The sequence below is a fragment of the Balaenoptera ricei genome, chromosome 10, assembly GCF_028023285.1.
Source record: "Balaenoptera ricei isolate mBalRic1 chromosome 10, mBalRic1.hap2, whole genome shotgun sequence".
In the NCBI taxonomy this organism is placed as follows: Eukaryota; Metazoa; Chordata; class Mammalia; order Artiodactyla; family Balaenopteridae; genus Balaenoptera; species Balaenoptera ricei.
The window spans coordinates 106,386,143-106,403,600 of NC_082648.1; the positions used below are offsets into that span (position 1 = coordinate 106,386,143).

At 50.0% G+C, this 17,458-nt stretch overlaps 1 protein-coding gene across 4 annotated transcripts in view; it reads left to right on the plus strand.

Annotated features, from left to right (window-relative positions):
* Window positions 1–14,441: 14,441 nt before the first annotated feature.
* Window positions 14,442–17,458, plus strand: part of ZBED4 (zinc finger BED-type containing 4) — a 28,479-nt gene continuing 25,462 nt past the window's right edge. For 3 of the 4 annotated variants that reach the window (XM_059937204.1, XM_059937203.1, XM_059937205.1), the window contains exons 1-2: window positions 14,442–14,531; window positions 16,491–16,569. The gene's annotated coding sequence lies outside the window, so the exon portion shown is untranslated. Of the gene's footprint in view, window positions 14,532–16,490; window positions 16,570–16,625; window positions 16,692–17,458 lie in introns of those variants that run through there. The other variant, XM_059937206.1, reaches the window with a different exon arrangement.

Below are 17,458 nucleotides of genomic sequence, written 5' to 3' on the forward strand. Positions count from 1 at the left end.
ATAGAGCTGAAAAATACACCAACATTTAAAACTCAATGAATGGGCTCAATAACACAATGAATATGACAGAAGAAAGAGTCCATGAACTAGAGGACAGAAGAGTAGAAATTACTCAATCCGAACAACCAAAAGAAAGTAGACTGAAGGAAACAAATAAACAAACAAACAAACAAACAAAGCTTCAGGGACCTGTGGGAGTATAAAAAATAAAATAAAATAAATCTAACATTTGTGGAATTGGATCCCAGAAGGAGAGGAGTAAGAGTAACAGGCTGAAAAAAATATTTGAAGAACTTATGGCAGAAACTTCCCAAATTTATAGAATAGATAACCAACAAGGACCTACTGTAGAGCACAGGGAGCTGTACTCAATATTCTGTAATAACCTATAAGGGAAAAGAATCTGAAAAATATATACATGTATGTAAAACTGAATCACTTTGCTAACACAACATTGAAAATCAACTATACTTCAATTTAAAAAAAGAAACTTTCCAAATTTAGCAAAAAGACATAAACCTACACATTCAAGAAATTGAGTGAACCCCAAATTAGATAAATCCAAAGAAATCTATACCACACACATGATTAAACTTCTAAAAACTAGTGACCAAAAAAAAAAAAAAAACACCCTTGCAAGCAGACAGAGAGAAATAACACATTGCCTATGAGGGAAAAACAATTGGAATAACATTGGATTTTTTATCAGAAACCACAGAGGCCAGAAGGAAGTGGCACATTTTTCAAATGCTGAAAGGAAAGGACTGTCAACCATGAATTGTATATCTAGTGAAAATATGCTTCAAGTATGAAGGGGAGGGAATTCCCTGGTGGTCAAGTGGTTAGGGCTCTGTGCTTTCACTGCTGAGGGCACAGGTTCAATCCCTGGTCAGGGAACTGGGATCCCACAAGCCACACGGCATGGCCAAAAAAAAAAAAAAAAAAAAAAATGAAGGGGAAATAAAAACATCCACAGACAAAGAAAACTAAAAGAATTTGTCACTAGCAGAACTACCCTTAAAGAATGGCTAAAGGAAGTTCTTCAAACAGAAAAGAAATGATAACAGAAGGCTTAGAGCTTCAGAAAGGAAAGAAAAACAATGGAATGGGTAAGATAGAGGTAAATATAATAATTACCCTTCTCATCATCAGTTTCTTATGTCATGTTGGGTGATTGAAGCAAAACTTGTAACACTGTCTGATATGGTGTTAAATGTATGTGTAAGAAATATTTTAGACAGTTATATTTTTTAAATGGGGATGGTAAAGGGAGTTAAATGGAAGTAAGGTTTCTACACGTCACTCAAAGTGCTAAAATTGTATCAATAGACTGTGATAACTTAGGTATGTGTAGTGTAATACCCAGAGAGTCACTGGGAAAACTATACAAAATGTTATACTCAAAAACACGATAAAAAATCAAAATGGAATTCTAAACAATGTTCAGTATCCCACAAGAAGGCAAGAAAAGAGAAAGAAAGGAATGATTAAGAGAGGAAACAAACAGAAAACAAATAATAAAATGGCAGACGAGCCCTAATATATCAAAATTGTAAATGTAAATGCTTTAAATACACTGAACAAAACACACAGATTGTTAGAATGAATTAATAAAAAAACACAACCCAACTATATGCTATCTACAGATGGCAAACATAATGACATACGTAGGGTAAAAATAAAAGAACGAAAAAATATTTATAATTCAAATATTAGCCAAAAATGTAGGAGCAGCCATAGTATATTATTTTTTACATATTATTATATACATTATGTATTATTTATTATATATTAAAATCAGATAAAGTAGATTACAAAGCAAAGAAAATTACTAGGAACAAAGAGGAACATTACATAATGATAAAAGGATCAATCCAGTTGGAAGACATAATGATCTTAAGTATTTGTGCACCAAACAACAGAGTTAAAAATATATAAAGCAAAAAATGATAGAGGTGAAAGAAGAAATAGACAAATCTAAAATTATAGTTAGGGACTTCCACATCCCACTCTCAGCAACTGATAGAACTTCTAGACAGAAGGTCAACAAAGATATAGAAGAACATGACACCATCATCAAGCAACAGGATCTAAATGACATTTACAGAACATTCCACCAAACAACAGCAGAATGAACATCCTTTTCAAGCACGCATGGAACACTAACCAAGATAGACCATATCCTGGGTCACAGAACAAACTTCAACAAATTTAAAAGGACTGAAATCATATAGAACATGTTCTCTGATCATAACAGAATCAAACTAGAAGTCAATAGCAGAACACCACAGGAAAATATCCAAATACTTAGAAACAAAACTAAATAAACTTCTAAATAATCTATAGGTCAAAGAGCAGTGTTCAAGGAGATTTTAAAAATATTGAACTGAATAAAACAGAAATACACTATATAAAAATTTCTGGGACACAAGTAAAACAGTGCTGAGAGGGAAATCTGTAGCACTAAATACATATTTGAGGAATGAGGGAAAGTCTCAAATCAATAATCTGAGCTCTCGCCTTAAGAACCTACAGTTGCACACACCAAAAAGAGCAAAAGAAGCGTAAAGCAAGCAGAAGGAAGAAAATAACTAAATAAGAGTAGAAATCAGGACTTTCCTGGTGGTGCAGTGGATAGGACTCCACGCTCCCAATGCAGGGGGCCCGGGTTTGATCCCTGGTCTGGGAACTAGATACCACATGCATGCCGCAACTAAGAGTTCACATGCCACAACTAAGGAGCCCACATGCTGCAACCGAGACCTGGCGCAACCTAATTAATTAATTAATTATTTTTTAAATAAAAGTAGAAATCAATGGAATTGAAAACAGAAAAACGAGAGAAAAATATTTTTTTAAAAAAGCTGGTTCTTTGAAAATATCAATAAAATTGTCAAATCTCAATCAAGACTGACAAAGAAGTAAAAAAACGGGAAGACAAATTACCAATATCAAGAATGAAATAGGAAGGACTTCCCTGGTGGTCCAGTGTTTAAGACTCCATGCTCCCAACACAGGGGGCACGGGTTCGATCCCTGGTTGGGGAACTAAGATCCCGCGTGCCACACAGCGTGGCCAAAAAAAAAAAAAAAAGAAGGGATGAAACAGGAGATATCACTCCAGACCCTACAGATGTACAGTAACAAGAGAGATGTGATGGTTAATTTTATGTGTCAACTTGGCTGGGCCACAGTGCCCAGATATTTGATCAAACATTGTTCTGGAGGTTACTGTGAGGGTGTTTTTGGATGAGATTTAAAACCAAATCAGTAGATTCCGAGTAAAGCAGACGGCCCCCATAATGTAGGTGGGCCTCATCCAATCAGTAGAGACATGAATAGAACAAAAGGCTGCCCCATGCAAGAGGGACTTCTTCAGGAGACTGACTGCCTTCTGATTTCATCTGCAACATCAGCTTTTCCTGGTTCTATGGTAGACTACCTTTGGACTTGAACTTTAACTCTTTCTTGAGTCTCCAGCCTCCCTCATCAGATCTTGGGCTCACCAAGCCTCTGCAATCTCATGAGCCAGTTGCTTAAAATAAATAAACACACACATACACACACACACACACACACACATCCTATTGGTTCTGTTTCTCTGGAGAACCCTCATACAAAGAAGAAGAGAAGAAGAAACACAAATTAACAATATTAGGAAGAAAATAGGGGATGTCACTATGAGCCCTACATACATTTAAAAGATAATAAGCAAATACTATGAGCAACTCTACAGACATAAATTTGACAACTGAGATGAAATGAACTAATCTCTTAAAAAACACAAACTACCACTATTCACCCAAAATAAAAGATAATTTAAAGAGCCATTTAACTATTAATGAAGTTGAATTCATAATTTAAAACTCAAAAAAGAAAAGAAATCTCCAGGCCCAGATGGTTTCAGTGGAGACTTTTCCCAAATGTTTAAACAAGAATTAACACCAATTCTACACAATCTCTTCCAGAAAATAGAAAAAAAGGGAACACTTCCAAATTCATTTTATGAAGCTAGTATTATCCTGATACCAAAACCAAATAAAGACAGTATCAAAAACAAAAACTACAGACCAAAGTCCCTCATGAATATAGACACAAAAATCCTCAACAAAATACTAGTAAACATAATTCAGCAATGTGCAAAAAAAAATTATACACCATGACCAAGTGGGGTTTATTCCAAGGCTGCAAGGATGGTTCACTATTCAAAAATAAATTAACGTGATCCATCATGTTAACAGTCTAAAGTAGAAAAATTACACAATATCAATCAAATATATTTGATTGATAAGAAAAGGCAATTCAATAAAATTCAACACCCATACATGATAAAAACTCTCACGAAAGTAGCAATAGAGGGGAATGATCCCAACATGATGAAGATCATCTATAAATGAACTATAGCTAACACATTTCATGGTGAAAGACTGAATGGTTTTCTCCTAAGATCAGGAATAAGGTATGTATGTTGCTCTCACTACTTTTAATCAATCACAATCATGCTGGAAGTATCATCCAGTGCAACATGACAAGAAAAGGAAAAAAATGCATTCATCTCTGAAATGAAGAAATAAAACCACCTCTATTTTATTTGCAGATGACATGATTATCTACATAGAATATCCCAAGGAATCTACCAATAAAACTCCTAGAAATAATAACTGAGTTCAGACAGGTCTCAGAAGACAATATAAACATTTTTAAAAAATCATTTGGGGACTTCCGTGGTGGCACAGCGGTTGGGAGTCTGTCTGTCAGTGCAGGGGACACAGGTTTGAGCCCTGATCCCAGAAGATCCCACATGCTTCAGAGCAACTAGGTCCGTGCACCACAACTACTAAGCCTGCACTCTAAAGCCCGTGTCTCACAACTGCTGAGCCCGCGTGCCACAACTACTGAAGCCCGCGTGCCTAGAGCCCGTGCTCTGCCACAAGAGAAGCCACCGCAACGAGAAGCCCGCGCACCACAACGAAGAGTAGCCCCCGCTCGCCGCAACTAGAGAAAAGCCCATGTGCAGCAACGAAGACCCAACACAGCCCAAAATAAATAAATAAATAAATTTTTTCAAAAAATCTATTTATTTTTACATACTAGCAATGAACACAAGGACACTGGAATTAAAAATACAAGGCCATTTACAGTGTTTCAAAATGAAATGAAAATGCTGAAAATGATAAAATCCTGATTTAAAAAATCACAGATCTAAATAAATGGAGAGACATGCCACTTTCATGGTTAGAAGACTAACACTAGTGAAAATGCCAGTTTTCTCCAAACTGATATACAAGTTAACACAATTCCTATCAAAATCCCAGCAACGTGTTTTGTAGATACAGACAAGATTATCCTCAGATGTATATGGACTGGCAAAGGAGCTATAATAGCCAAAAATTTTTTGAAAAGAAGAAAAGAGTGGGGGGACTCAGTCTACCCAATTTCAAGACTTATTATCGCTATGGTAATCTAGACGGTGGTATTGGCAGAGGGATAGACACAGAGATCAATAGGACAAAATAGAAAACCCAGAAATAGACCCACATAAATGTGTCCAAATGATTTCTGACAAACGGGTAAAAGCATGTCAATGAAGGAAGGATAGCCTTTTCAACAAATTGTGCTGGAGCAATTAGACATGCATAGGCAGGGAGGAAGAGGAGCAGGGGTGGGAAGGGGAGGAGGGGGAGGAAGAGGGGAAGGAAACCCAAGGGTTTCACAACTTATACAAAACTCAAAATGGATCATGAACTTTAATGTAAAGTTATAAAACTTTTAGGGAAAAATGTAGGAGAAAATCTTTGGGATCTCGGGCCAGGCAAAAAGTTCTTAACTTGACACCAAAGGCAAAAGACATAAATGAAAATATTGGTAAAGTAGATCTCACAGAAATTTAAAACTTGCTCTGTGAAAACCCTGTTAGGAGGAAAAGACAATCTGCAGACTGAGAAAAAAATGTTTGCAAGCTGCCTATCTGACAAAGGACTAGGATATAGAATGTATAAAAACTCTAAAAACTCAGCAGTAAAAAAATAAGTAATCCAACTTTAAAAATCAGCAAGAGATATTAAGAGACATTTCAAGGAAGAACATATACAGATGTCAATTAAGCATATGCAGGGAATTCCCTGGCTGTCCAGTGGTTAGGACGCCACGCTTCCACTGCATGGGGCACGGGTTCAGTCCCTGGTCGGGGAACTAAGATCCCGCATGTCGCATTAGCCTCTAAAACACGATGAGATATCACACCTATTACAATGACAAAGTAAAAAGTTATGACCACAACTGATGCTGGCAAGGATGTAGAGAAACTAGATCACTGATACACGCTAGAAGGGATGTGAAAAGGTAGAGCCTGGCAGTTTCCTCAGGAAGTAAACATGCAACTACCATATGACCCAGTAGTTGCCCTTTGGGCATCTATCCCAGAGAAATGAAGACTTCTGTTCTCACCAAAGCCTGTACACAAATGTTCATAGAATCTGTATTTGTACTAGACCAAAACTGGAATCAACCCAGATGTCCTCCAGCAGGTGATGGTTGGACCAACGGCGGTCAACCCACACCACGGAACACTACTCAACGGTGACGCTTAAACACAGGGTGATCCATCCACATCAGAGAACACTACTGAGCGTCACAAAGGGACGGGTATTGACACTCACACGACGCGGACGAGTCTCCGGGGAATTATGCTGAGCAAAATAGCCAATCCCAAAAGGTTACTTACTATTTGATTCCATCTGTGGGACACTAAAATGACACAGTTTTAGGAAGGGAGGACACATTAGTGGTTGCCAGGGATTAGTGACAAGGCCAGGCAGGAGGGAGGTGGGTGTGGTTATAAAAGGACAAAATAACAATCCCTGTTGGAACTCTTCAGTATCCCGATTGAGATTTCACAAATCAACCTGGCTGATAAAATTGTACAGAATGTAATACACACACACACACACACACATACACACACATACAAGTAAAACTAGGTAAATTGGAACAAGATCAGTGGATTGTATCAGCATCACTCTCCTGGTTGTGATCTTCTACTTTCATTTTATAAAATGTTAGTTACCACTGGGGAAACCTGGCTAAGGTGTCCAACGGCTCCTTTGTATTATGTGTTAGAATTGCATGTGAACCTCTAATTACCTCTGTAAAATTTTCAATTATAAAAAAAAATCCTGGGCTTCCCTGGTGGCGCAGTGGTTGAGAATCTGCCTGCCAATGCAGGGAACACGGGTTCGAGCCCTGGTCTGGGAAGATCCCACATGCCGCGGAGCGACTAGGCCCGTGCGCCACAACTACTGAGCCTGCGCGTCTGGAGCCTGTGCTCCACAACAAGAGAGACCGCGACAGTGAGAGGCCCGTGCACCACGATGAAGAGTGGCCCCCGCTTGCCACAACTAGAGAAAGCCCTCGTGCAGAAACGAAGACCCAACACAGCCAAAAATAAATATAAATAAAATTAAATTAAAATTAAAAAAAGAAAAAAACACAAGAGCTGAAATTATGACAGATAACATTATAAAAAAAAGAAAAAAAGAATCCTATTGCCAGTAATGTTTTCTGAAGAAATAACCAAAAGGCAAAGAGCATAAGAGCATCGCACTCCGCTGAGAACTGCTGATGCCGGGGGACAGGGCACAGCTGGCACCCTCCCCCAGGGGCGTGTGCTCGCTGTTAAAAACGACCCCGCGCGCGCGGCCATAATCAGTGTGTCTACGTGTGAGGAGCTATTTTGTTAAGCGGAAACAGTAGCCTCATAAGGAGTACATATAGTAAAATCTTTTTTTTTTTTTTAATCGACAGCCTTGTATATAAAACCTGGGCAAGATATAGTCTAGTTGTTTTCAAAGTTATCTTTTTGGGGGTATGATCATAGATAGTTCTCCAGTTTTCTTTATTTTGGTGTTGGCTGGACTGTTAACAGGGGACAGCATTCCTGTTATGATTGGGCTTGCTAGATGAAATACAGTATACCTGCTTACTTTTTTTTTTTTTTTTTGGCTGCGTTGGGTCTTTGTTGCTGCACGCAGGCTTTCTCTAGTTGCAGCGAGCGGGGGCTACTCTCTGTTGCCGTGTGCGGGCTTCTCATTGCGGTGGCTTCTCTTAGTTGCAGAGCACGGGCTCTAGGTGCGCGGGCTTCAGTAGTTGTGGCACGTGAGCTCAATAGTTGTGACTCACAGGCTCTAGAGCTCAGGCTCAGTAGTTGTGGCACACGGGCTTAGTTGCTCCGCGGCATGTGGGATCTTCCCGGGCCAGGGCTTGAACCCGTGTCCCCTGCATTGGCAGGCAGATTCTTAACCACTGCGCCACCAGGGAAGTCCCCTGGTTACATTTTTAAACCAAGACAACCAACAGTTTTTTAGTATGAGGATGTCCCAGGCAATATTTGCACTTTTCTCTGCTAATTCTGGCTATCCTAGTTATGATCATAAACTCCGAGTCATTTCCACCTTGGAAAATAAAACAGAACTAGCCATCGCGGACTGGTGGCCTCCATGCCTGACGTCTGGGGGCCAGTGTGTGAGCCTGCCTGAACCCTCTGCCCCAGTCAGGGCCTGCTCCCACCTGGGCATCCCCTCCCCAAGCCCTGAGTCCCATGTGCTCTCCCCAAGGACACCTCCTGGGATTTCCTCGGCTCTCTCCAGCAGCCTCTCTCCCACGAGGTCACCCTGTCTCCATCTCTTGTCCTCCCTGGACCCCAGGGCCCTTGGTCCTCAAGCCCCTCAAGCCCCTCCTTGATCTGGCCCCTTCCTACCCGGCTCACCGTCCCACCATTCACATGGACGTCTCCCCTGCCCCAGGGCCTTTGCACCTGAGTACTCCGCATGCGCCCTCCAGCACCCCATCCCAGCCACACTGCCCCTCTTTCCCCTGACTGGCGGCACTTCCTGCTGTTATGTTTCCCTGCCGCCTCCCCTCAAAAAGGTAAGTGAAGCTCCGTCCCCACGCACTCCTGCCCCACCGGGGGCCATCACCACTTGCTAGGCACCCCACCTGCAACTTCTCTCCAGGTCAGTGCCTTACCGAACCCTGCCACTTTCTCTCCAAGGCCCTCTGGAGTGCCTCCTGCAGGGACCATGGTCCGCACCTCACTGCCACCCCAGTCCTTCAAGTCCCCTCCTCTGCACCCCAGGAAGGGGCCAAACTCCAGCTGAGCACCCCGGGATCTGTCCCACCGCCACTCCCGCGTCCTCACCTTCTCAGCCAGCTGGCTGGTTCCACCCTTGGGCCCCGACCTGGGCGGGCTCTCCCCATCCTCTGAGAGGGGGCACCGGTCTGGAGGAGCGCGACACCTGGCAGATGCAGCTCTCCCCCCCCACCTCTCACTGTCCTCCTCTGCCCCATCCAGAGGTGGTGGCACTACCATCATTCCCACTTCTCAGGTGGGGAAGCGGGGCCCCCAGAGATCCTAGCTGCAGGGTCGACCGGGGGCCTAGTGGGTGGCCCGTCACGCCGCCAGTAAGGGCTCGGGGTCACTGTTCCTTGCACACCTACCCTGCGCCGGGGGGCCCTGGATCGCCGGTTTCCGGTCTTCACTCCCCAAGCTGGCAGCACCGTGACATCAACAGCACCCCCTGCGTGGAGACAAGGACCATCTGGTGCCGCCGAGAGGTCCCAGGGCCGGAGGAGTTAAGTGCAGGCCCTGCAGCTCCTTAGCCCCAAGGGAGGAAGGCCACGCCCGGCCCTGCGCCCCCTCCACCCCAGAGAAAAGCCACCGGGACACGTCACACATCTACCGCAAGGGCTGGAGCTCTCCTGCCTCCCACAGCACAGCACGAAGTGACGATGAAACCGGCTCAACAGTGGAAGCCGCAGAGGCACTTCCTCTCTGCTGGGCCTGGGGGCCTGGAGCCCCACTCTAGGCCCCGCCCACCCCAGGAGGCTGGACGCAGGGGTACCTGCGTGGGGATGGTACGGAGCCTTGCCCCCTCCCTGGCTCCTCCGGCTGGCTTACTGGGGTGTGGAGCCTGGAGCAGGGTGGGAGCGAGGCCACGGGAAGGCAGGCGGGCCGGTGGGCGGGCAGGAGTGAGTCTGTGGCCTTGGGGTCCTCCCTCCCATCCCCTCAGTCCCTCCCGTAGCCCGGACCCAAGCCTGGGGGGGCTCACTCTCCCCCCGTCCCTCTTCCACCCCCCCCACTCCAACCTTGCAGCCCCCCACACCCTGAGGGCATCATCCCAACTGGATTGGGCGGCCACAGAGCACCCAGGGAAATCCTCTCCTCCCCAACCCAGGCTGCCCAAGGCCCCCTTGTGCTCCGACACCCCCGCACCCTTCCTTCCAACCCGCAAATGCCCCAGCTCCTGGGAGGCCTAGGGTGGGCGCAGGGCGGGGAGGGCCAAGCCTGGCCTTGAAGGGCCCGCCCCCAGGTGAGGAGCTGGGGTCAGTGCTGCAGAATGACTCAGGGGTCCAGTTCAGAAGAGCCTTGTGGAGGGCCCCCCAGGGGACCCCGCTGATGCCTGCGTGGCGCGGGTGGTCCTTGCAGGGGTTCCCAAGCCCCTGCCCGCCTGGACCCAGAGTCACACCCGAGGCCGCGGACAAACTCGCGAGCTCGCCCGTGGCCGGGGCTGTTCCGTTCCCGCCGCCCCGATTCCACACCAACTTCAGGGAGACGCCTCGGAACCTCCTGCTGGGGCCCCATGATGGCGCCCCAGACCTCGTGTGAACCAGCTCTGCCCCTGCCGGCGCTGTGACCTCGGGGAAGCCCTCACCCCCTCCAGCTCGGGGGCCTCTTCCCTGCCATGAGCAACGACACTGCCTTCTGTGTGGGGTGGGGGGTCCCACGGACAATGGGGACAACGTGGTGAGGGCCTGGTAGGTGCTCGGCGCCCTGGAGCCCCCGCCTGCAGCCTGACGGCTTCCCTTCCACCTGGACCCACCTGTGGTCTTCCCCACGTGGCCTGCTGGCAGAGCGGTCCCCCTCCTGCGCGCGCGCACACACACGCACGCGCACGCACACAAACACGCACGCACACGTACGCGCACACGCATGCGCGCACACACACACGCACACACACATGCACACATTCTTGCTGCCCTGAAGGAAAGGCAGGGACGTGTGCTGAGGACAACAGAGGCGGACCCCTTTCCCGGTCCCGGAACCACAAAGCCCCGCACTCCAGGAGGAGGTAACCACGGACTCCGAGTTCTCAGCTGCAGGGCTGCCCACGGCACCTGCAGCAGGAGACAGGGTGTCCACCCCCAAACCACGGCGCTCCATGGTGCCGCCGCCCTCACTTCAGGCCTGGCCCTCAGGACCCTGGATGCGGTCACCAGGGCCAGGGGGCCCAGCTGCTTCCACACGTGACACCATCAACCTCACGGCCCCCGAGCTGGGCTTGCAATCTCAGTTCACATTTGAGAAACTTGCCCAAGGTCACGTGACTGGGAAGCTGCGCATGGGGTGAACCCCCTCCAAGGACCACAGTGCGGCCCGCATGGACAGAGAGCCACCCGGGCCACCGAGGGTGCTGCAGGTCAGCCCTCTGCCTCGGTGGCCTCAGTGACCTCAGAGCAGGTGGTCGGTCACTCTTCATTCCCCATGTTGCCTGAGCGTGGAGTACACATAGCGCCCGGTACCAGGCAGGGCACAAACCCCTCCCTCTTGCCTGGGGCTCCAAGTCTGTGCTCAGAACTTGGATAAAACCCAGGAGGTCACACTTTTGTTCAGTTTAAATTAAAAGTTAAGATCCAGCATCTTGGGCACACAGAAAGTGCTCATCCAGGATTTGGTACATGAATGCCCCACAGCTGTTGACAAGGCCACACGGCGTCCTGACTCACTGGAACAGTCCAGTTTATGCTGGTGCCAGTCTCATGAGTGTAGCGCCCCGGTTCATGCCCACGGTGCCCCATCTGGGCATTAAGTTATATGGCCACCCTGGGTATAGAACAAAAATCCTTCCTAGGTGAGGTCAGAGCAGGCCACACCTGACCGACCTGCAGGATGTGAAAGGTACACGTGGATGAAGGACAGAGGGTGGACCTGGTGAGTCCCTCGGGGACGAGCTGTAGCCATTCTGCCAGGAGAATCTTTTATGTCCACATCAGAGCAGTGCCGGGCAATGGCGGGGTCTCAACCAACCCATCCCACCAAGACTCAGGACGTGCTCCCTCCTCTCAGTACTGGGCATCGTACATCGCAAGGGAAGAGAAGGCCCTGCTCTCCTGGAGCGTTCATTCTACTCAGGGAGGCTGACCATGAACAAGTCAATGTCAGAGAAGAATGAGGCCGGGTGGGGCACTGCTTTATAGGGAAAGACCAGGGGGAGCCCCCCGCCCCAGGACAGTGACGTGTGGGCAAAGATCTGAAGAGGTAAGGGGTGAGATGGGCAGACATCTGGGGAGGAGCCTTCCAGCCGGGGAAACAGCCAGTGCAAAGTCCCTGACGTGGGACCCAGAAGAGGACCGTGTGGCTGGAGCAGTCAACGAGGACCGGGCAGGGCCAGGGCAGCAGGAGTCAGGCAGTGTGGGCCTGGCCACCATGGCGGTAAGAACTCTGGCTTTGACCCTAAGACAGGGACCCCCTTGATAGAGTCAGTGGAGGAGTGACCAGTGGGGAAACCGGGTAAGAGGCTGCTCGTTCAACTAGAGCAGGAGTTGGCAACTTTTTCTGTAAAGGGCTGGAAAGCAAATATTGCTAGCTTTGCCAGTCATAGGGTCTCTACTGCAGCTCCTCAACGTGGCCTGCATGGCAAAAGCAGCTGTAGGTGGTCCATGAATGGGTGGGCACGCCTGTGTTCCAGGAAACCTCCAGTGAGGACACCGACATTTGCATTTCACAGAATTTTCATGTCATGAAATATTATTTTTTTTTTCCCCAGCCATTAAAAACTGAGAAAACATTCTTAGCTCGGAGTCCGAACCAAAACAGGTGGCGGCAGGATTTGGACTGTGGCCATAGTTAGCTGCCCCCTGAGCTTTACAACAAACATCCACCACTGCCCTGGGCCAAGCAGCACCCAGCAGGCAGCGCCAGCGGTGAGAACAAAAGAGCAAAACCCTGCTGCCACTGAGATTTGGTAATAAATAAGTAAATTAGAGAGGGTGTGAGAGGTCCTAAGTTCTCCCCTGCCTGGCTCAGGCACAGAAGTCAGGTCCCTGAGGCTGGAGTGCGACCAGTGGCCAAGGAGGCAGCCAGAGGTGGGAGCGGGTGGTGGTCGCGGAGGCCGCGGGATGGTGGGGAGGGGAGCCACGGGGGGGGCGTCATGGAGGCCACGGGAGGGTGGCGAGGGGAGAAGGGCTCTGGGGAGAAGGGCCCCTTACACGCCCGACTCACCCCTCTGAACTAGGCCAATAATTGCTGAAAGAAAGACTTCCTAATCATTACATTAAGACTTAGGAAATGAACATATTTGTCTCGTTTTCATACAAAATAAGCTGTAGTCTAAAACAGGGTGACAAAGGAGGGGCCTCTGGGCCAAAATCACTCTGCAGAATTTATTTGGTCTGCGCATAAATTTGTATTAGGAAACTATACGTGAAATGTCCGGATCTTACAAATACCGAAAGCGAGCCCAAGTTCCGTGTGTTCAGCACCTGCTGCGCTGGGCTTCTCCCGAGCGGCTGCTCGGAAGCCCCAGCCCGCCGGCCCGAGGCCTCTCCGGAGCCGCCACTTCAGAGGAAGGGGCTCTGTTCCCCCGGCCCCCACAGGGGTTAAGTTTTAATCCCTGTTCTCCGGCGAACGAGGCCGCGCATGGCAGCACCTTATCGCCTTAGACTTAAGGGCTTAAGTGCACCCAGCACGTCGCGCAGAGCCCTTCGGAGCCCCTCTACGGGAAGGACGCTCGGCGCTGTTCTGGGGTAAGCCGAGCTCAGGGCTCCCGCACAGGTGGGCTCCCCACCCTCTCACCTCCCGAGGCTCCGCGGCCGGCCGCTCTGGGGGCCGCGCCCCGCGCACCTGCCGGCACCTGCGCGCACCTACAGGCAGAACCGGGCGCCCGTCACGCCGCAGCCCTCGGCGCCCCGGCACGTATGCGTCCGGTCGGCCGCCAACGGCCGATCCACCAGCAACACCGCGGCAACCCACCCCGCCGACGACTCGACCCCGCACCAGCCCGGGTGGCCCGAACCGGGGGCGGGGGCCGGCGCGCTGGAACTGCGCCTGCGCGGTCGGCCCGCACGGGCCCGGGGATGGGATTGCGCCTGCGTGACCGACCCGCACCGGCCAGGGGGCGGGACTGCGCCTGCGCAGTCAGCAGCGCCTCGGCCCCTCGAGCGGCGGGACTGCGCCTGCCCCGTCAGCAGCGCCTCGGCCCCTCGAGCGGCCGGACCGGCCGGGCCCCAGGGAGGGACGGGCATATGGGCACTGCGCCTGCGCGCGCTGGCCCCGCCCCACCTTCCCCGCCCCGCGCCGCGCGGGGCCCTGGGAGGGGTGCAGCGTCCGGCGGCGTCGCGGGCGGGCGGGCGGTGGCGGTGGCGGCGGCGGGAGGGGCGCGGGGGCAGACAAAGCCGCGGCTAATGAATGGGAGTGAGTCCGCCTGCGCGGCCGTCGTCCGCTGCCGGGCGGGAGCCGCCCCACGCCCGGCGTCCGCGGTGAGTGTGCGGCCGGCGCCGACTCTGCCTCATCCGCGAGCTCGCGACCCGGGCCCGGCCGTCTTGGCGCGCCGTCGGGCCGGGGCCGGGGTCGCGGGGGTCGGGTCCGGGGGTCCGGCTGGGGGCCGGAGGTCGCAGGGGTCGGGGAGCCGGGCCGGGGCCGCGGCCGGGGTCGCCGCGATGTCGTCTGCGCGGGGCCGGGGGTTGGGGGGCGGGGGCGCGGCCTCCTGTCGCCGGGACCCCGCCCGGGCCGCTCGACTCGACCACGGTGCCCGAACGCCGGGCCCGCGCCCCGGCCCCCGGCCCCCGGCCCGGCTGACAGCTGGCGCGCGGTGGGCCCGCGGACGGTCGCACCCGGGGCGCGTGTTCCGGGCTGCAGGGTTTGGTGGAGGAAACACCTGAAGTGGTGGAAAGTTGGTGCGGACACCCGGCCCGGCCGCAGCCGCGGGGATGGGATAGGCGGGGCGCGGGCCCAGGGGCTCGGGAGAGCGCGAGGGCAGAAGTGCCCGGCCGGTGTGAAGTTTACGGGCTGACCACGCGGGCGCCTGTGCGTGCGGGGCGGGACCGGGCGCCGCAGTCGTCGGGGAAGCCCGGTGCTGGGGTGGGGGGCGCCGGCCGGCGGCCGGGCAGCTCCGCGCAGCAGCAGACAGGTGCTCTTTGGGCGTCTTTCCTGAAGTCCTTTGCCCTCCGCCACCACAGCGAATCGCCTTACAAGTTACGTGTTTAGGATTTTCCTCTAGATACAGTATTTTATTTTCAGTGTACTTCCAGGAAGAGGCAACCAGGGGCCTTATTTACGTATGTCTTAGGAAGCAGATGAGACTTTTCTTATTACTACATGCTTCTGATGCTTTTTAGTTATTGTACGTGTTTCTGGGTAGGACCATTCAAGTTTAAGTAGTGAAAATATGAATCAAATTGCAAAGCATAATTTCAGGTGTTTTTTCCAATTGCGGTTGTTTTTCTAGACCGAAGTGAAGGTGGAGTCATTTGTGTATCTTCTTTTGTGTTTTTTCTGTGACCCACACCATCCCTGTTGCTTAAGAGAATTGCCAGCCCTCTAGACTCTCCTTGTATTTTGGGTGACTTTCAGTAGACAAATACATGCACCTCTCTGGAAGCAAGTCCCTGCCAAGCCGAGCCATCAGGAGAAACTTCTGTTGGCATTCTCATGTTCATAAAAAAGGGAAGTTATTTGCTTTGAAGTTAACTCTGATCAGATCAGTCCATAGGTTTTTTTTTTTTTCTTCCAGCTTTAAGATCAAGTCCATAATTTTGAAAAATCCACTTTAGATTTTCATGAGACCAGTATGATAACGCACCAGTATGATAATGGCGCATCCTTGTGACTTTTTATATTAATTTTTGATGTTTTCTCTATATCATGGTGATAAAATTAGGAGACGATGAAGGATTTAGTTGGAGTTTTTAGAAAGTGCTCTGAATAAGCCAAATTTCAATTATGAATTAATTTCCATACAAAGTTATCTTGTGGGAGGAAACCGTACTCAGGGTTTTCCAATGGGCTGTCCATGCAGGGATGCACACTTCCTGTAATCCTTAAACAGATTATATCTGCTCATCATGATTTACATTTTCTCGGGAAAAGATCTAGAAAACTTAAGAGAGAGTCTATGACTCTTCAAGAAGGTAATCTCCTATCTTGGAAAAAAGCTCAGACTTGAGTCCACTTCACAGGTGTTTACTTGACACCCCTTCCCCCTCCGCTGTTCTGGTTAATTCCTGATGTCTTTGTACCTGAAAACTCTGCCCTGTTTTTCAGTGTCACCACACAGAGGAGGAGGCTTGTGAGTGGCTCAAGCTGTGCAAAGAATGTTCCTAACGCACTGGGAAAGGTTTTAAGTGAATTATTAGGGTCACTGACTGAATTCTGTGCCTGCGCAAAGGAGACGATGCGGTATTTACGTAGTGAAGGAAACGTGTGTACCTGTATTTCAGATCCCTGTCCGGCGTAGAATTTGGAGAGTGACCAGAACTGGGCAGTGGAGCTGTTGCAGCATGAAGAGCAGTGATGGTGGTCAGTGCTGTCCTTCACTCTGTGTTTGTGTTTCTCTCTGCCTGGCTTCAACTCCTTCATCTGAACTCTGGTCTGATCTCCTCCTTCAGTGTGAGGACTGCCTGGCGAGGGGAGGGGGGCAGGTGAGCGACTCTGGGGCACAGTGAGGAGCCTCTGATGGTTGGTTGGGGGCCCCCCGCCTCTCCCTCACCAGCATTCTGTTTCCTTCTGAGCTTCTCTGCACAAGGCCTGTGACTGAGAGACAGCGACTGTCATTCTTCTAGTTACTGTTGGATATTTAAGGTGCTATTTATTTATTATTATTTTTTTAAAGGGAATGCTATTTATTTATTTATTTATTTATTTATTTTATTATTTATGGCTGTGTTGGGTCTTCATTTCTGTGCGAGGGCTTTCTCTAGTTGCGGCGAGCGGGGGCCACTCTTCATCGCGATGCGCGGGCCTCTCACTATTGCGGCCTCTCTTGTTGCGGAGCACAGGCTCCAGACGCGCAGGCTCAGTAGTTGTGGCTCACGGGCCCAGCCGCTATGCTACGGCATGTGGGATCCTCCCAGACCAGGGTTCGAACCCGTGTCCCCTGCACCGGCAGGCAGACTCTCCACCACTGCGCCACCAGGGAAGCCCTTAAGGTGCTATTTAAATCTCAGGACTTGACATAAGCTGTAGGAACCATCATTCGTATTTACGTTTTGTGTTTGAGTGAGTTTAGCATAAAAGGCACAGTTTGCCTCTAGCCCTGACCATCCTGCAGCCTCTCGGTCAGGCCTCCCTTCCGTGTCTGGATGACAGCAGAGTTCTTGTCAGTCAGCTTCCAGGTGTTCGGCCCTTTCCACACCCCTGGCTTTCCTGCCCTCTCCCTTACCCTACTTGTCATTGCCTGACTTTGCAT